This window comes from Chiloscyllium punctatum, unplaced genomic scaffold (assembly GCF_047496795.1).
Source record: "Chiloscyllium punctatum isolate Juve2018m unplaced genomic scaffold, sChiPun1.3 scaffold_57, whole genome shotgun sequence".
In the NCBI taxonomy this organism is placed as follows: domain Eukaryota; kingdom Metazoa; phylum Chordata; class Chondrichthyes; order Orectolobiformes; family Hemiscylliidae; genus Chiloscyllium; species Chiloscyllium punctatum.
In genome coordinates, this window is record NW_027309792.1 from 268813 (window position 1) to 283274 (window position 14462).

The following is a 14462-nucleotide window of genomic DNA, read 5'->3' on the forward strand; positions in this document are numbered from 1 at the left end:
CAGAGGGCGAGAAACAGAGGGGCTGAAACAGAGAGCGAGAAACAGAGGGGCTGAAAGAGAGGTGCTGAAACAGAGGGTGAGAAACAGAGGGGCTGAAACAGAGGGCGAGAATCAGAGGGGCTGAAACAGAGGGGCTGAAACAGAGGGGCAGAATCAGAGGGGCTGATTCAGAGGGGCTGAAACAGAGGGGCTTAATCAGAGGGGCTGAAACAGAGGGCGAGAAACAGAGGGGCTGAAACAGAGGGCGAGAAACAGAGGGGCCGAAACAGAGGGCGAGAAACAGAGGAGCTGAAACAGATGGGCTGAAACAGAGAGTGCGAAACAGAGGGGCTGAAACAGATGGTGAGAAACAGAGGGACTGAAACAGAGGTCGAGAAACAGAGGGGCTGAAACAGAGGGCAAGAAAAGAGGGGCTGAAACAGGGTGGCTGAAACAGAAGGGCTGAAACAGAGGGGCTGAAACAGAGGGGCGGAAACAGAGGGGCTGAAACAGAGAGCGAGAAATAGAGGGGCTGAAACAGAGGGCCAGAAACAGAGGGCGAGAAACAGAGCGACTGAAACAGAGGGGCTGAAACAGAGGGGCTGGTACAGAGGGCGAGAAACAGAGCAGCTGAAACAGAGGGCGAGAAACAGAGTGGCTGATACAGAGGGGCTGAAACAGTGGGGCTAAAATAGAGGGGCTGAAACAGAGGGCGAGAAATAGAGGGGCTGAAACAGAGGGCGAGAAACAGAGGGGCTGAAACAGAGGGCGAGAAACAGAGGGGCTGAAACAGAGGGCGAGAAACAGAGGAGCTGAAACAGAGGGCGAGAAACAAAGGGGCTGAATCAGAGGGGCTGAAACAGAGGGCGAGAAACAGAGGGGCTGAAACAGAGAGCGAGAAACAGAGGGGCTGAAACAGAGGGGCTGAAACAGAGGGGCTGAAACAAAGCGGCTGATACAGAGGGCGAGAAACAGAGGGGCTGAAACAGAGGGGCTGAAACAAAGCGGCTGATACAGTGGGCGAGAAACAGAGTGGCTGAAATAGAGGGCGAGAAACAGAGGGGCTGAAACAGAGGGCGAGAAACAGAGGGGCTGAAACAGAGGGGCTGAAACAGAGGGGCTGAAACAGAGGGGCTGAAACAGAGGGCGAGAAACAGAGAGGCTGAAACAGAGGGCGAGAAACAGAGGGGCTGAAACAGAGGGACTGAAACAGAGGGGCTGAAACAGAGGGGCTGAAACAGAGAGCGAGAAACAGAGAGGCTGAAACAGAGGGCGAGAAACAGAGTGGCTGAAACAGAGGGCAAGAAACAGAGGGGCTGAAACAGAGGGCGAGATACAGAGGGGCTGAAACAGAGGGGCTGAAACAGAGGGGCGGAAACAGAGGGGCTGAAACAGAGAGCGAGAAATAGAGGGGCTGAAACAGAGGGCGAGAAACAGAGTGGCTGAAACAGAGGGCAAGAAACAGAGGGGCTGAAACAGAGGGGGAGAAACAGAGGGAGTGAAACAGAGGGGCTGAAACAGAGGGGCTGATACAGAGGGCGAGAAACACAGCGGCTGAAAGAGAGGGCGAGAAACAGAGTGGCTGAAACAAAGGGGCTGAAACAGTGGGGCTATAATAGAGGGGCTGAAACAGAGGGCGAGAAATAGAGGGGCTGAAACAGAGGGCGAGAAACAGAGGGGCTGAAACAGAGGGCGAGAAACAGAGGGGCTGAAACAGAGGGGCTGAAACAGAGGGGCTGAAACAGAGGGCGAGAAACAGAGGGGCTGAAACAGAGGGCGAGAAACAGAGGGGCTGAAACAGAGGGCGAGAAACAAAGGGGCTGAATCAGAGGGGCTGAAACAGAGGGCGAGAAACAGAGGGGCTGAAACAGAGAGCGAGAAACAGAGGGGCTGAAACAGAGAGGCTGAAACAGAGGGTGAGAAACAGAGGGGCTGAAACAGAGGGCGAGAAACAGAGGGGCTGAAACAGAGGGCGAGAAACAGAGGGGCTGAAACAGAGGGGCTGAAACAGAGGGGCTGAAACAGAGGGCGAGAAACAGAGGGGCTGAAACAGAGGGCGAGAAACAGAGTGGCTGAAACAGAGGGCGAGAAACAAAGGGGCTGAATCAGAGGGGCTGAAACAGAGGGCGAGAAACAGAGGGGCTGAAACAGAGAGCAAGAAACAGAGGGGGTGAAACAGAGGGGCTGAAACAGAGGGGCTGAAACAAAGCGGCTGATACAGAGGGCGAGAAACAGAGGGGCTGAAACAGAGGGCAAGAAACAGAGGGGCTGAAACAGAGGGCGAGAAACACAGGGGCTGAAACAGAGGGGCTGAAACAGAGGGGCTGAAACTGAGGGGCTGAAACAGAGGGCGAGAAACTGAGAGGCTGAAACAGAGGGCGAGAAACAGAGGGGCTGAAACAGAGGGCGAGAAACAGAGGGGCTGAAACAGAGGGACTGAAACAGAGGGGCTGAAACAGAGGGGCTGAAACAGAGGGCGAGAAACAGAGATGCTGAAACAGAGGGCGAGAAACAGAGTGGCTGAAACAGAGGGCAAGAAACAGAGGGGCTGAAACAGAGGGCGAGATACAGAGGGGCTGAAACAGAGGGGCTGAAACAGAGGGGCGGAAACAGAGGGCCTGAAACAGAGAGCGAGAAATAGAGGGGCTGAAACAGAGGGCCAGAAACAGAGGGCGAGAATCAGAGGGACTGAAACAAAGGGGCTGAAACAGTGGGGCTATAATAGAGGGGCTGAAACAGAGGGCGAGAAATAGAGGGGCTGAAACAGAGGGCGAGAAACAGAGGGGCTGAAACAGAGGGCGAGAAACAGAGGGGCTGAAACAGAGGGCGAGAAACAGAGGGGCTGAAACAGAGGGCGAGAAACAGAGGGGCTGAAACAGAGGGCGAGAAACAGAGGGGCTGAAACAGAGGGGCTGAAACAGAGGGGCTGAATCAGAGGGGCTGATTCAGAGGGGCTGAAACAGAGGGGCTTAATCAGAGGGACTGAAACAGAGGGCGAGAAAGAGAGGGGCTGAAACAGAGGGCGAGAAACAGAGGGGCCGAAACAGAGGGCGAGAAACAGAGGAGCTGAAACAGAGGGGCTGAAACAGAGAGCGCGAAACAGAGGGGCTGAAACAGATGGTGAGAAACAGAGGGACTGAAACAGAGGTCGAGAAACAGAGGGGCTGAAACAGAGGGCAAGAAACAGAGCGGCTGAAACAGAGTGGCTGAAACAGAAGGGCTGAAACAGAGGGGCTGAAACAGAGGGCGAGAAACAGAGGGGCTGAATCAGAGGGGCTGAATCAGAAGGGCTGAAACAGAGGGGCTGAATCAGAGGGGCTGAAAAAGAAGGCGAGAAACAGAGGGGCTGAAACAGAGGGCGAGAAACTGAGGGGCAGAAACAGAGGGCGAGAAACAGAGGGACTGAAACAGAGGGGCTGAAACAGAGGGCGAGAAACACAGGGGCTGAAACAGAGGGCGAGAAACAGAGGGGCTGAAACAGAGGGGCTGAAACAGAGGGGCTGAAACAGAGGGCGAGAAACAGAGGGGCAGAAACTGAGGGCGAGAAACAGAGGGGCTGAAACAGAGGGGCTGAAACAGAGGGGCTGAATCAGAGGGGCTGAAACAGAGGGGCTGAAACAGAGTGCGAGAAACAAAGGGGCTGAAGCAGCGGGCGAGAAACAGAGTGGCTGAAACAGAGGGGCTGAAACAGATGGGCTGAAACAGAGAGCCTGAAACAGAGGGCGAGAAACAGAGGGGCTGAAACAGAGGGCGAGAAACAGAGGGGCTGAAACAGTGGGCGAGAAACAGAGGGGCTGAAACAGAGGGGCAGAAACAGAGGGGCTGAATCAGAGGGGCTGAATCAGAGGGGCTGTAACAGAGGGGCTGAAACAGAGGGCGAGAAACAAAGGGGCTGAAACAGCGGGCGAGAAACAGAGGGCGAGAAACAGAGGGGCTGAAACAGTGGGGCTGAAACAGACGGGCTGAAACAGAGAGCCTGAAACAGAGGGCGAGAAACAGAGGGGCTGAAACAGAGGGCAAAAAACAGAGGGGCTGAAACAGAGGGCGAGAAACAGAGGGTGAGAAACAGAGGGCGAGAAACAGAGAGGATGAAACAGAGGGGCTGAAACAAAGCGGCTGGAATAGAGGGGCTGAAACAGAGGGGCTGAAACAGAGGGCGAGAAACAGAGGGGCTGAAACAGAGGGGCTGAAACAGAGGGGCTGAAACAGAGGGCGAGAAACAGAGAGGCTGAAACAGAGGGCGAGAAACAGAGGGGCTGAAACAGAGGGCAAGAAACAGAGGGGCTGAAACAGAGGGCAAGAAACAGAGGGGCTGAAACAGAGGGGCTGAAACAGAGGGGCTGAAACAGAGGGCGAGAAACAGAGGGGCTGAAACAGAGGGCGAGAAACAGAGGGGCTGAAACAGAGGGCGATAAACAGAGGGCGAGAAACAGAGGGACTGACACAGAGGGGCTGAAACAGAGGGGCTGAAACAGAGGGCGAGAAACAGAGGGGCTGAAACAGAGGGCGAGAAACAGAGTGGCTGAAACAAAGGGGCTGAAAGAGTGGGGCTAAAATAGAGGGGCTGAAACAGAGGGCGAGAAATAGAGGGGCTGAAACAGAGGGCGAGAAACAGAGGGGCTGAAACAGTGGGCGAGAAACAGAGGGGCTGAAACAGAGGGGCTGAAACAGAGGGGCTGAAACAGAGGGCGAGAAACAGAGGGGCTGAAACAGAGGGCGAGAAACAGAGGGGCTGAAACAGAGGGCGAGAAACAGAGGGGCTGAATCAGAGGGGCTGAAACAGAGGGCGAGAAACAGAGGGGCTGAAACAGAGAGCGAGAAACAGAGGGGCTGAAAGAGAGGTGCTGAAACAGAGGGTGAGAAACAGAGGGGCTGAAACAGAGGGGCTGAAACAGAGGGGCAGAATCAGAGGGGCTGATTCAGAGGGGCTGAAACAGAGGGGCTTAATCAGAGGGGCTGAAACAGAGGGCGAGAAACAGAGGGGCTGAAACAGAGGGCGAGAAACAGAGGGGCCGAAACAGAGGGCGAGAAACAGAGGAGCTGAAACAGAGGGGCTGAAACAGAGAGCGCGAAACAGAGGGGCTGAAACAGATGGTGAGAAACAGAGGGACTGAAACAGAGGTCGAGAAGCAGAGGGGCTGAAACAGAGGGCAAGAAAAGAGGGGCTGAAACAGGGTGGCTGAAACAGAAGGGCTGAAACAGAGGGGCTGAAACAGAGGGCGAGAAACAGAGGGGCTGAATCAGAGGGGCTGAATCAGAAGGGCTGAAACAGAGGGGATGAATCAGAGGGGCTGAAACAGAAGGCGAGAAACAGAGGGGCTGAAACAGAGGGCGAGAAACTGAGGGGCAGAAACAGAGGGCGAGAAACAGAGGGGCTGAAAAAGAGGGGCTGAAACAGAGGGCGAGAAACAGAGGCGCTGAAAGAGAGGGCGAGAAACAGAGGGGCTGAAACAGAGGGGCTGAAACAGAGGGGCTGTAACAGAGGGCGAGAAACAGAGGGGCAGAAACTGAGGGCGAGAAACGGAGGGGCTGAAACAGAGGGGCTGAAACAGAGGGGCTGAATCAGAGGGGCTGAAACAGAGGGGCTGAAACAGAGGGCGAGAAACAAAGGGGCTGAAACAGCGGGCGAGAAACAGAGGGCGAGAAACAGAGGGGCTGAAACAGAGGGGCTGAAACAGACGGGCTGAAACAGAGAGCCTGAAACACAGGGCGAGAAACAGAGGGGCTGAAACAGAGGGCGAAAAACAGAGGGTGAGAAACAGAGGGCGAGAAACAGAGAGGATGAAACAGAGGGGCTGAAACAAAGCGGCTGGAATAGAGGGGCTGAAACAGAGGGGCTGAAACAGAGGGCGAGAAACAGAGGGGCTGAAACAGAGGGGCTGAAACAGAGGGGCTGAAACAGAGGGCGAGAAACAGAGAGGCTGAAACAGAGGGCGAGAAACAGAGGGGCTGAAACAGAGGGCAAGAAACAGAGGGGCTGAAACAGACGGCAAGAAACAGAGGGGCTGAAACAGAGGGGCTGAAACAGAGGGGCTGAAACAGAGGGGCTGAAACAGAGGGCGAGAAACAGAGGGGCTGAAACAGAGGGCGAGAAACAGAGGGGCTGAAACAGAGGGCGATAAACAGAGGGCGAGAAACAGAGGGACTGACACAGAGGGGCTGAAACAGACGGGCTGAAACAGAGGGCGAGAAACAGAGGGGCTGAAACAGAGGGCGAGAAACAGAGTGGCTGAAACAAAGGGGCTGAAACAGTGGGGCTAAAATAGAGGGGCTGAAACAGAGGGCGAGAAATAGAGGGGCTGAAAGAGAGGGCGAGAAACAGAGGGGCTGAAACAGTGGGCGAGAAACAGAGGGGCTGAAACAGAGGGGCTGAAACAGAGGGGCTGAAACAGAGGGCGAGAAACAGAGGGGCTGAAACAGAGGGCGAGAAACAGAGGGGCTGAATCAGAGGGGCTGAAACAGAGGGCGAGAAACAGAGGGGCTGAAACAGAGAGCGAGAAACAGAGGGGCTGAAAGAGAGGTGCTGAAACAGAGGGTGAGAAACAGAGGGGCTGAAACAGAGGGGCTGAAACAGAGGGGCAGAATCAGAGGGGCTGATTCAGAGGGGCTGAAACAGAGGGCGAGAAACAGAGGGGCTGAAACAGAGGGCGAGAAACAGAGGGGCCGAAACAGAGGGCGAGAAACAGAGGAGCTGAAACAGAGGGGCTGAAACAGAGAGCGCGAAACAGAGGGGCTGAAACAGATGGTGAGAAACAGAGGGACTGAAACAGAGGTCGAGAAACAGAGGGGCTGAAACAGAGGGCAAGAAAAGAGGGGCTGAAACAGGGTGGCTGAAACAGAAGGGCTGAAACAGAGGGGCTGAAACAGAGGGCGAGAAACAGAGGGGCTGAATCAGAGGGGCTGAATCAGAAGGGCTGAAACAGAGGGGATGAATCAGAGGGGCTGAAACAGAAGGCGAGAAACAGAGGGGCTGAAACAGAGGGCGAGAAACTGAGGGGCAGAAACAGAGGGCGAGAAACAGAGGGGCTGAAAAAGAGGGGCTGAAACAGAGGGCGAGAAACAGAGGCGCTGAAAGAGAGGGCGAGAAACAGAGGGGCTGAAACAGAGGGGCTGAAACAGAGGGGCTGTAACAGAGGGCGAGAAACAGAGGGGCAGAAACTGAGGGCGAGAAACGGAGGGGCTGAAACAGAGGGGCTGAAACAGAGGGGCTGAATCAGAGGGGCTGAAACAGAGGGGCTGAAACAGAGGGCGAGAAACAAAGGGGCTGAAACAGCGGGCGAGAAACAGAGGGCGAGAAACAGAGGGGCTGAAACAGAGGGGCTGAAACAGACGGGCTGAAACAGAGAGCCTGAAACACAGGGCGAGAAACAGAGGGGCTGAAACAGAGGGCGAAAAACAGAGGGGCTGAAACTGAGGGCGAGAAACAGAGGGGCTGAAACAGAGGGGCAGAAACAGAGGGGCTGAAACAGAGGGGCTGAAACAGAGAGGCTGAATCAGAGGGGCTGATTCAGAGGGGCTGAAACAGAGGGGCTGAATCAGAGGGGCGGAAACAGAGGGCGAGAAACAGAGGGGCAGAAACAGAGGGCGAGAAACAGAGGGGCTGAAACAGAGGGCGAGAAACAGAGGGGCTGAAACAGAGGGGCTGAAACAGAGAGCGCGAAACAGAGGGGCTGATCAGAGGGCGAGAAACAGTGGGGCTGATACAGAGGGCGAGAAACAGAGGGGCTGAAACAGAGGGCGAGAAACAGACGGGCAGAAACAGAGGGCGAGAAACAGAGGCGCTGAAACAGAGGGGCTGAAACAGAGAGCGCGAAACAGAGGGACTGAAACAGAGGGCGAGAAACAGAGGGGCTGAAACAGAGGGCGAGAAACAGAGGGGCCGAAACAGAGGGCGAGAAACAGAGGGGCTGAAACAGAGGGCAAGAAACAGAGGGGCTGAAACAGAGTGGCTGAAACAGAGGGCGAGAAACAGAGGGGCTGAATCAGACGGGCTGAATCACATAGGCTGAAACAGAGGGCGGGAAACAGAGGGGCTGAAACAGAGGGCGAGAAACAAAGGGGCTGAAACAGCGGGCGAGAAACAGAGGGCGAGAAACAGAGGGGCTGAAACAGAGGGGCTGAAACAGACGGGCTGAAACAGAGAGCCTGAAACAGAGGGCGAGAAACAGAGGGGCTGAAACAGAGGGCGAAAAACAGAGGGGCTGAAACAGAGGGCGAGAAACAGAGGGGCTGAAACAGAGGGGCAGAAACAGAGGGGCTGAAACAGAGGGGCTGAAACAGAGAGGCTGAATCAGAGGGGCTGATTCAGAGGGGCTGAAACAGAGGGGCTGAATCAGAGGGGCGGAAACAGAGGGCGAGAAACAGAGGGGCAGAAACAGAGGGCGAGAAACAGAGGGGCTGAAACAGAGGGCGAGAAACAGAGGGGCTGAAACAGAGGGGCTGAAACAGAGAGCGCGAAACAGAGGGGCTGATCAGAGGGCGAGAAACAGTGGGGCTGTTACAGAGGGCGAGAAACAGAGGGGCTGAAACAGAGGGCGAGAAACAGACCGGCAGAAACAGAGGGCGAGAAACAGAGGCGCTGAAACAGAGGGGCTGAAACAGAGAGCGCGAAACAGAGGGACTGAAACAGAGGGCGAGAAACAGAGGGGCTGAAACAGAGGGCGAGAAACAGAGGGGCTGAAACAGAGGGCGAGAAACAGAGGGGCTGAAACAGAGGGCAAGAAACAGAGGGGCTGAAACAGAGTGGCTGAAACAGAGGGCGAGAAACAGAGGGGCTGAATCAGACGGGCTGAATCAGATAGGCTGAAACAGAGGGGCTGAAACAGAGGGCGGGAAACAGAGGGGCTGAAACTGAGGGCGAGAAACAGAGGGCGAGAAACAGAGGGGCTGAAAAAGAGGGGCTGAAACAGAGGGGCTGAAACAAAGCAGCTGATACAGAGGGCGAGAAACAGAGGGGCTGAAACAGAGGGCGAGAAACAGAGGGGCTGTAACAGAGGGGCTGAAACAGAGGGGCTGAAACAGAGGGGCTGAAACAGAGGGCGAGAAACTGAGAGGCTGAAACAGAGGGCGAGAAACAGAGGGGCTGAAACAGAGGGCGAGAAACAGAGGGGCTGAAACAGAGGGCGAGAAACAGAGGGGCTGAAACAGAGGGGCTGAAACAAAGGGCGAGAAACAGAGAGGCTGAAACAGAGGGCGAGAAACAGAGCGGCTGAAACAGAGGGCAAGAAACAGAGGGGCTGAAACAGAGGGCGAGAAACAGAGGGGATGAAACAGAGGGGCTGAAACAGAGGGGCGGAAACAGAGGGGCTGAAACAGAGAGCGAGAAACAGAGGTGCTGAAACAGAGAGGCTGAAACAGAGGGTGAGAAACAGAGGGGCTGAAACAGAGGGCGAGAAACAGAGGGGCTGAAACAGAGGGCGAGAAACAGAGGGGCTGAAACAGAGGGGCTGAAACAGAGGGGCTGAAACAGAGGGCGAGAAACAGAGGGGCTGAAACAGAGGGCGAGAAACAGAGGGTCTGAAACAGAGGGCGAGAAACAAAGGGGCTGAATCAGAGGGGCTGAAACAGAGGGGTTGAAACAGAGGGGCTGAAACAGAGAGCAAGAAACAGAGGGGCTGAAACAGAGGGGCTGAAACAGAGGGGCTGAAACAAAGCGGCTGATACAGAGGGCGAGAAACAGAGGGCAAGAAACAGAGGGGCTGAAACAGAGGGCGAGAAACACAGGGGCTGAAACAGAGTGGCTGAAACAGAGGGGCTGAAACAGAGGGGCTGAAACAGAGGGCGAGAAACTGAGAGGCTGAAACAGAGGGCGAGAAACAGAGGGGCTGAAACAGAGGGCGAGAAACAGAGGGGCTGAAACAGAGGGACTGAAACAGAGGGGCTGAAACAGAGGGGCTGAAACAGAGGGCGAGAAACAGAGATGCTGAAACAGAGGGCGAGAAACAGAGTGGCTGAAACAGAGGGCAAGAAACAGAGGGGCTGAAACAGAGGGCGAGATACAGAGGGGCTGAAACAGAGGGGCTGAAACAGAGGGGCGGAAACAGAGGGCCTGAAACAGAGAGCGAGAAATAGTGGGGCTGCAACAGAGGTCCAGAAACAGAGGGCGAGAATCAGAGGGACTGAAACAAAGGGGCTGAAACAGTGGGGCTATAATAGAGGGGCTGAAACAGAGGGCGAGAAATAGAGGGGCTGAAACAGAGGGCGAGAAACAGAGGGGCTGAAACAGAGGGCGAGAAACAGAGGGGCTGAAACAGAGGGCGAGAAACAGAGAGGCTGAAACAGAGGGCGAGAAACAGAGGGGCTGAAACAGAGGGCGAGAAACAGAGTGGCTGAAACAGATGGGCTGAAACAGAGCGGCTGAATCAGAGGGGCTGATTCAGAGGGGCTGAAACAGAGGGGCTTAATCAGAGGGACTGAAACAGAGGGCGAGAAAGAGAGGGGCTGAAACAGAGGGCGAGAAACAGAGGGGCCGAAACAGAGGGCGAGAAACAGAGGGGCTGAAACAGAGGGGCTGAAACAGAGAGCGCGAAACAGAGGGGCTGAAACAGATGGTGAGAAACAGAGGGACTGAAACAGAGGTCGAGAAACAGAGGGGCTGAAACAGAGGGCAAGAAACAGAGCGGCTGAAACAGAGTGGCTGAAACAGAAGGGCTGAAACAGAGGGGCTGAAACTGAGGGCGAGAAACAGAGGGGCTGAATCAGAGGGGCTGAATCAGAAGGGCTGAAACAGAGGGGCTGAATCAGAGGGGCTGAAACAGAAGGCGAGAAACAGAGGGGCTGAAACAGAGGGCGAGAAACTGAGGGGCAGAAACAGAGGGGCTGAAACAGAGGGGCTGAAACAGAGGGCGAGAAACACAGGGGCTGAAACAGAGGGCGAGAAACAGAGGGGCTGAAACAGAGGGGCTGAAACAGAGGGGCTGAAACAGAGGGCGAGAAACAAAGGGGCAGAAAGTGAGGGCGAGAAACAGAGGGGCTGAAACAGAGGGGCTGAAACAGAGGGGCTGAATCAGAGGGGCTGAAACAGAGGGGCTGAAACAGAGGGCGACAAACAAAGGGGCTGAAACAGCGGGCGAGAAACAGAGGGGCTGAAACAGAGGGGCTGAAACAGATGGGATGAAACAGAGAGCCTGAAACAGAGGGCGAGAAACAGAGGGGCTGAAACAGAGGGCGAGAAACAGAGGGGCTGAAACAGTGGGCGAGAAACAGAGGGGCTGAAACAGAGGGGCAGAAACAGAGGGGCTGAAACAGAGGGGATGAAACAGAGGGCGAGAAACAGAGGGGCTGAATCAGAGGGGCTGAATCAGAGGGGCTGAAACAGAGGGGCTGAAACAGAGGGCGAGAAACAAAGGGGCTGAAACAGCGGGCGAGAAACAGAGGGCGAGAAACAGAGGGGCTGAAACAGTGGGGCTGAAACAGACGGGCTGAAACAGAGAGCCTGAAACAGAGGGCGAGAAACAGAGGGGCTGAAACAGAGGGCGAAAAACAGAGGGGCTGAAACAGAGGGCGAGAAACAGAGGGTGAGAAACAGAGGGCGAGAAACAGAGAGGATGAAACAGAGGGGCTGAAACAAAGCAGCAGAAATAGAGGGGCTGAAACAGAGGGGCTGAAACAGAGGGCGAGAAACAGAGGGGCTGAAACAGAGGGGCTGAAACAGAGGGGCTGAAACAGAGGGCGATAAACAGAGAGGCTGAAACAGAGGGCGAGAAACAGAGGGTCTGAAACAGAGGGCAAGAAACAGAGGGGCTGAAACAGAGGGCAAGAAACAGAGGGGCTGAAACAGAGGGGCTGAAACAGAGGGGCTGAAACAGAGGGGCTGAAACAGAGGGCGAGAAACAGAGGGGCTGAAACAGAGGGCGAGAAACAGAGGGGCTGAAACAGAGGGCGAGCAACAGAGGGCGAGAAACAGAGGGACTGACACAGAGGGGCTGAAACAGAGGGGCTGAAACAGAGGGCGAGAAACAGAGGGGCTGAAACAGAGGGCGAGAAACAAAGGGGCTGAAACAGCGGGCGAGAAACAGAGGGGCTGAAACAGACGGGCTGAAACAGATGGGCTGAAACAGAGAGCCTCAAACAGAGGGCGAGAAACAGAGGGGCTGAAACAGAGGGCGAGAAACAGAGGGGCTGAAACAGTGGGCGAGAAACAGAGGGGCTGAAACAGAGGGGCAGAAACAGAGGGGCTGAAACAGAGGGGATGAAACAGAGTGCGAGAAACAGAGGGGCTGAATCAGAGGGGCTGAAACAGAGGGGCTGAAACAGAGGGGCTGAAACAGAGGGCGAGAAACAAAGGGGCTGAAACAGCGGGCGAGAAACAGAGGGCGAGAAACAGAGGGGCTGAAACAGTGGGGCTGAAACAGACGGGCTGAAACAGAGAGCCTGAAACAGAGGGCGAGAAACAGAGGGGCTGAAACAGAGGGCGAAAAACAGAGGGGCTGAAACAGAGGGCGAGAAACAGAGGGTGAGAAACAGAGGGCGAGAAACAGAGGGGCTGAAACAGAGGGGCTGAAACAGAGGGGCAGAAACAGAGGGACTGAAACAGAGGGGCTGAAACAGAGGGCGAGAAACAGAGGGGCTGAAACAGAGGGGCTGAAACAGAGGGGCTGAAACAGAGGGCGAGAAACAGAGAGGCTGAAACACAGGGCGAGAAACAGAGGGACTGAAACAGAGGGCAAGAAACAGAGGGGCTGTAACAGAGGGCAAGAAACAGAGGGGCTGAAACAGAGGGGCTGAAACAGAGGGGCTGAAACAGAGGGGCTGAAACAGAGGGCGAGAAACAGAGGGGCTGAAACAGAGGGCGAGAAACAGAGGGGCTGAAACAGAGGGCGAGAAACAGAGGGCGAGAAACAGAGGGACTGACACAGAGGGGCTGAAACAGAGGGGCTGAAACAGAGGGCGAGAAACAGAGGGGCTGAAACAGAGGGCGAGAAACAGAGTGGCTGAAACAAAGGGGCTGAAACAGTGGGGCTAAAATAGAGGGGCTGAAACAGAGGGCGAGAAATAGAGGGGCTGAAACAGAGGGCGAGAAACAGAGGGGCTGAAACAGAGGGCGAGAAACAGAGGGGCTGAAACAGAGGGCGAGAAACAGAGGGGCTGAAACAGAGGGGCTGAAACAGAGGGCGAGAAACAGAGTGGCTGAAACAAAGGGGCTGAAACAGTGGGGCTAAAATAGAGGGGCTGAAACAGAGGGCGAGAAATAGAGGGGCTGAAACAGAGGGCGAGAAACAGAGGGGCTGAAACAGAGGGCGAGAAACAGAGGGGCTGAAACAGAGGGCGAGAAACAGAGGGGCTGAAACAGAGGGGCTGAAACAGAGGGACTGAAACAGAGGGGCTGAAACAGAGGGGCTGAAACAGAGGGCGAGAAACAGAGATGCTGAAACAGAGGGCGAGAAACAGAGTGGCTGAAACAGAGGGCAAGAAACAGAGGGGCTGAAACAGAGGGCGAGATACAGAGGGGCTGAAACAGAGGGGCTGAAACAGAGGGGCGGAAACAGAGGGCCTGAAACAGAGAGCGAGAAATAGTGGGGCTGCAACAGAGGTCCAGAAACAGAGGGCGAGAATCAGAGGGACTGAAACAAAGGGGCTGAAACAGTGGGGCTATAATAGAGGGGCTGAAACAGAGGGCGAGAAATAGAGGGGCTGAAACAGAGGGCGAGAAACAGAGGGGCTGAAACAGAGGGCGAGAAACAGAGGGGCTGAAACAGAGGGCGAGAAACAGAGGGGCTGAAACAGAGGGCGAGAAACAGAGGGGCTGAAACAGAGGGCGAGAAACAGAGTGGCTGAAACAGAGGGGCTGAAACAGAGCGGCTGAATCAGAGGGGCTGATTCAGAGGGGCTGAAACAGAGGGGCTTAATCAGAGGGACTGAAACAGAGGGCGAGAAAGAGAGGGGCTGAAACAGAGGGCGAGAAACAGAGGGGCCGAAACAGAGGGCGAGAAACAGAGGGGCTGAAACAGAGGGGCTGAAACAGAGAGCGCGAAACAGAGGGGCTGAAACAGATGGTGAGAAACAGAGGGACTGAAACAGAGGTCGAGAAACAGAGGGGCTGAAACAGAGGGCAAGAAACAGAGCGGCTGAAACAGAGTGGCTGAAACAGAAGGGCTGAAACAGAGGGGCTGAAACTGAGGGCGAGAAACAGAGGGGCTGAATCAGAAGGGCTGAAACAGAGGGGCTGAATCAGAGGGGCTGAAACAGAAGGCGAGAAACAGAGGGGCTGAAACAGAGAGCGAGAAACTGAGGGGCAGAAACAGAGGGGCTGAAACAGAGGGGCTGAAACAGAGGGCGAGAAACACAGGGGCTGAAACAGAGGGCGAGAAACAGAGGGGCTGAAACAGAGGGGCTGAAACAGAGGGGCTGAAACAGAGGGCGAGAAACAAAGGGGCAGAAAGTGAGGGCGAGAAACAGAGGGGCTGAAACAGAGGGGCTGAAACAGAGGGGCTGAATCAGAGGGGCTGAAACAGAGGGGCTGAAACAGAGGGCGACAAACAAAG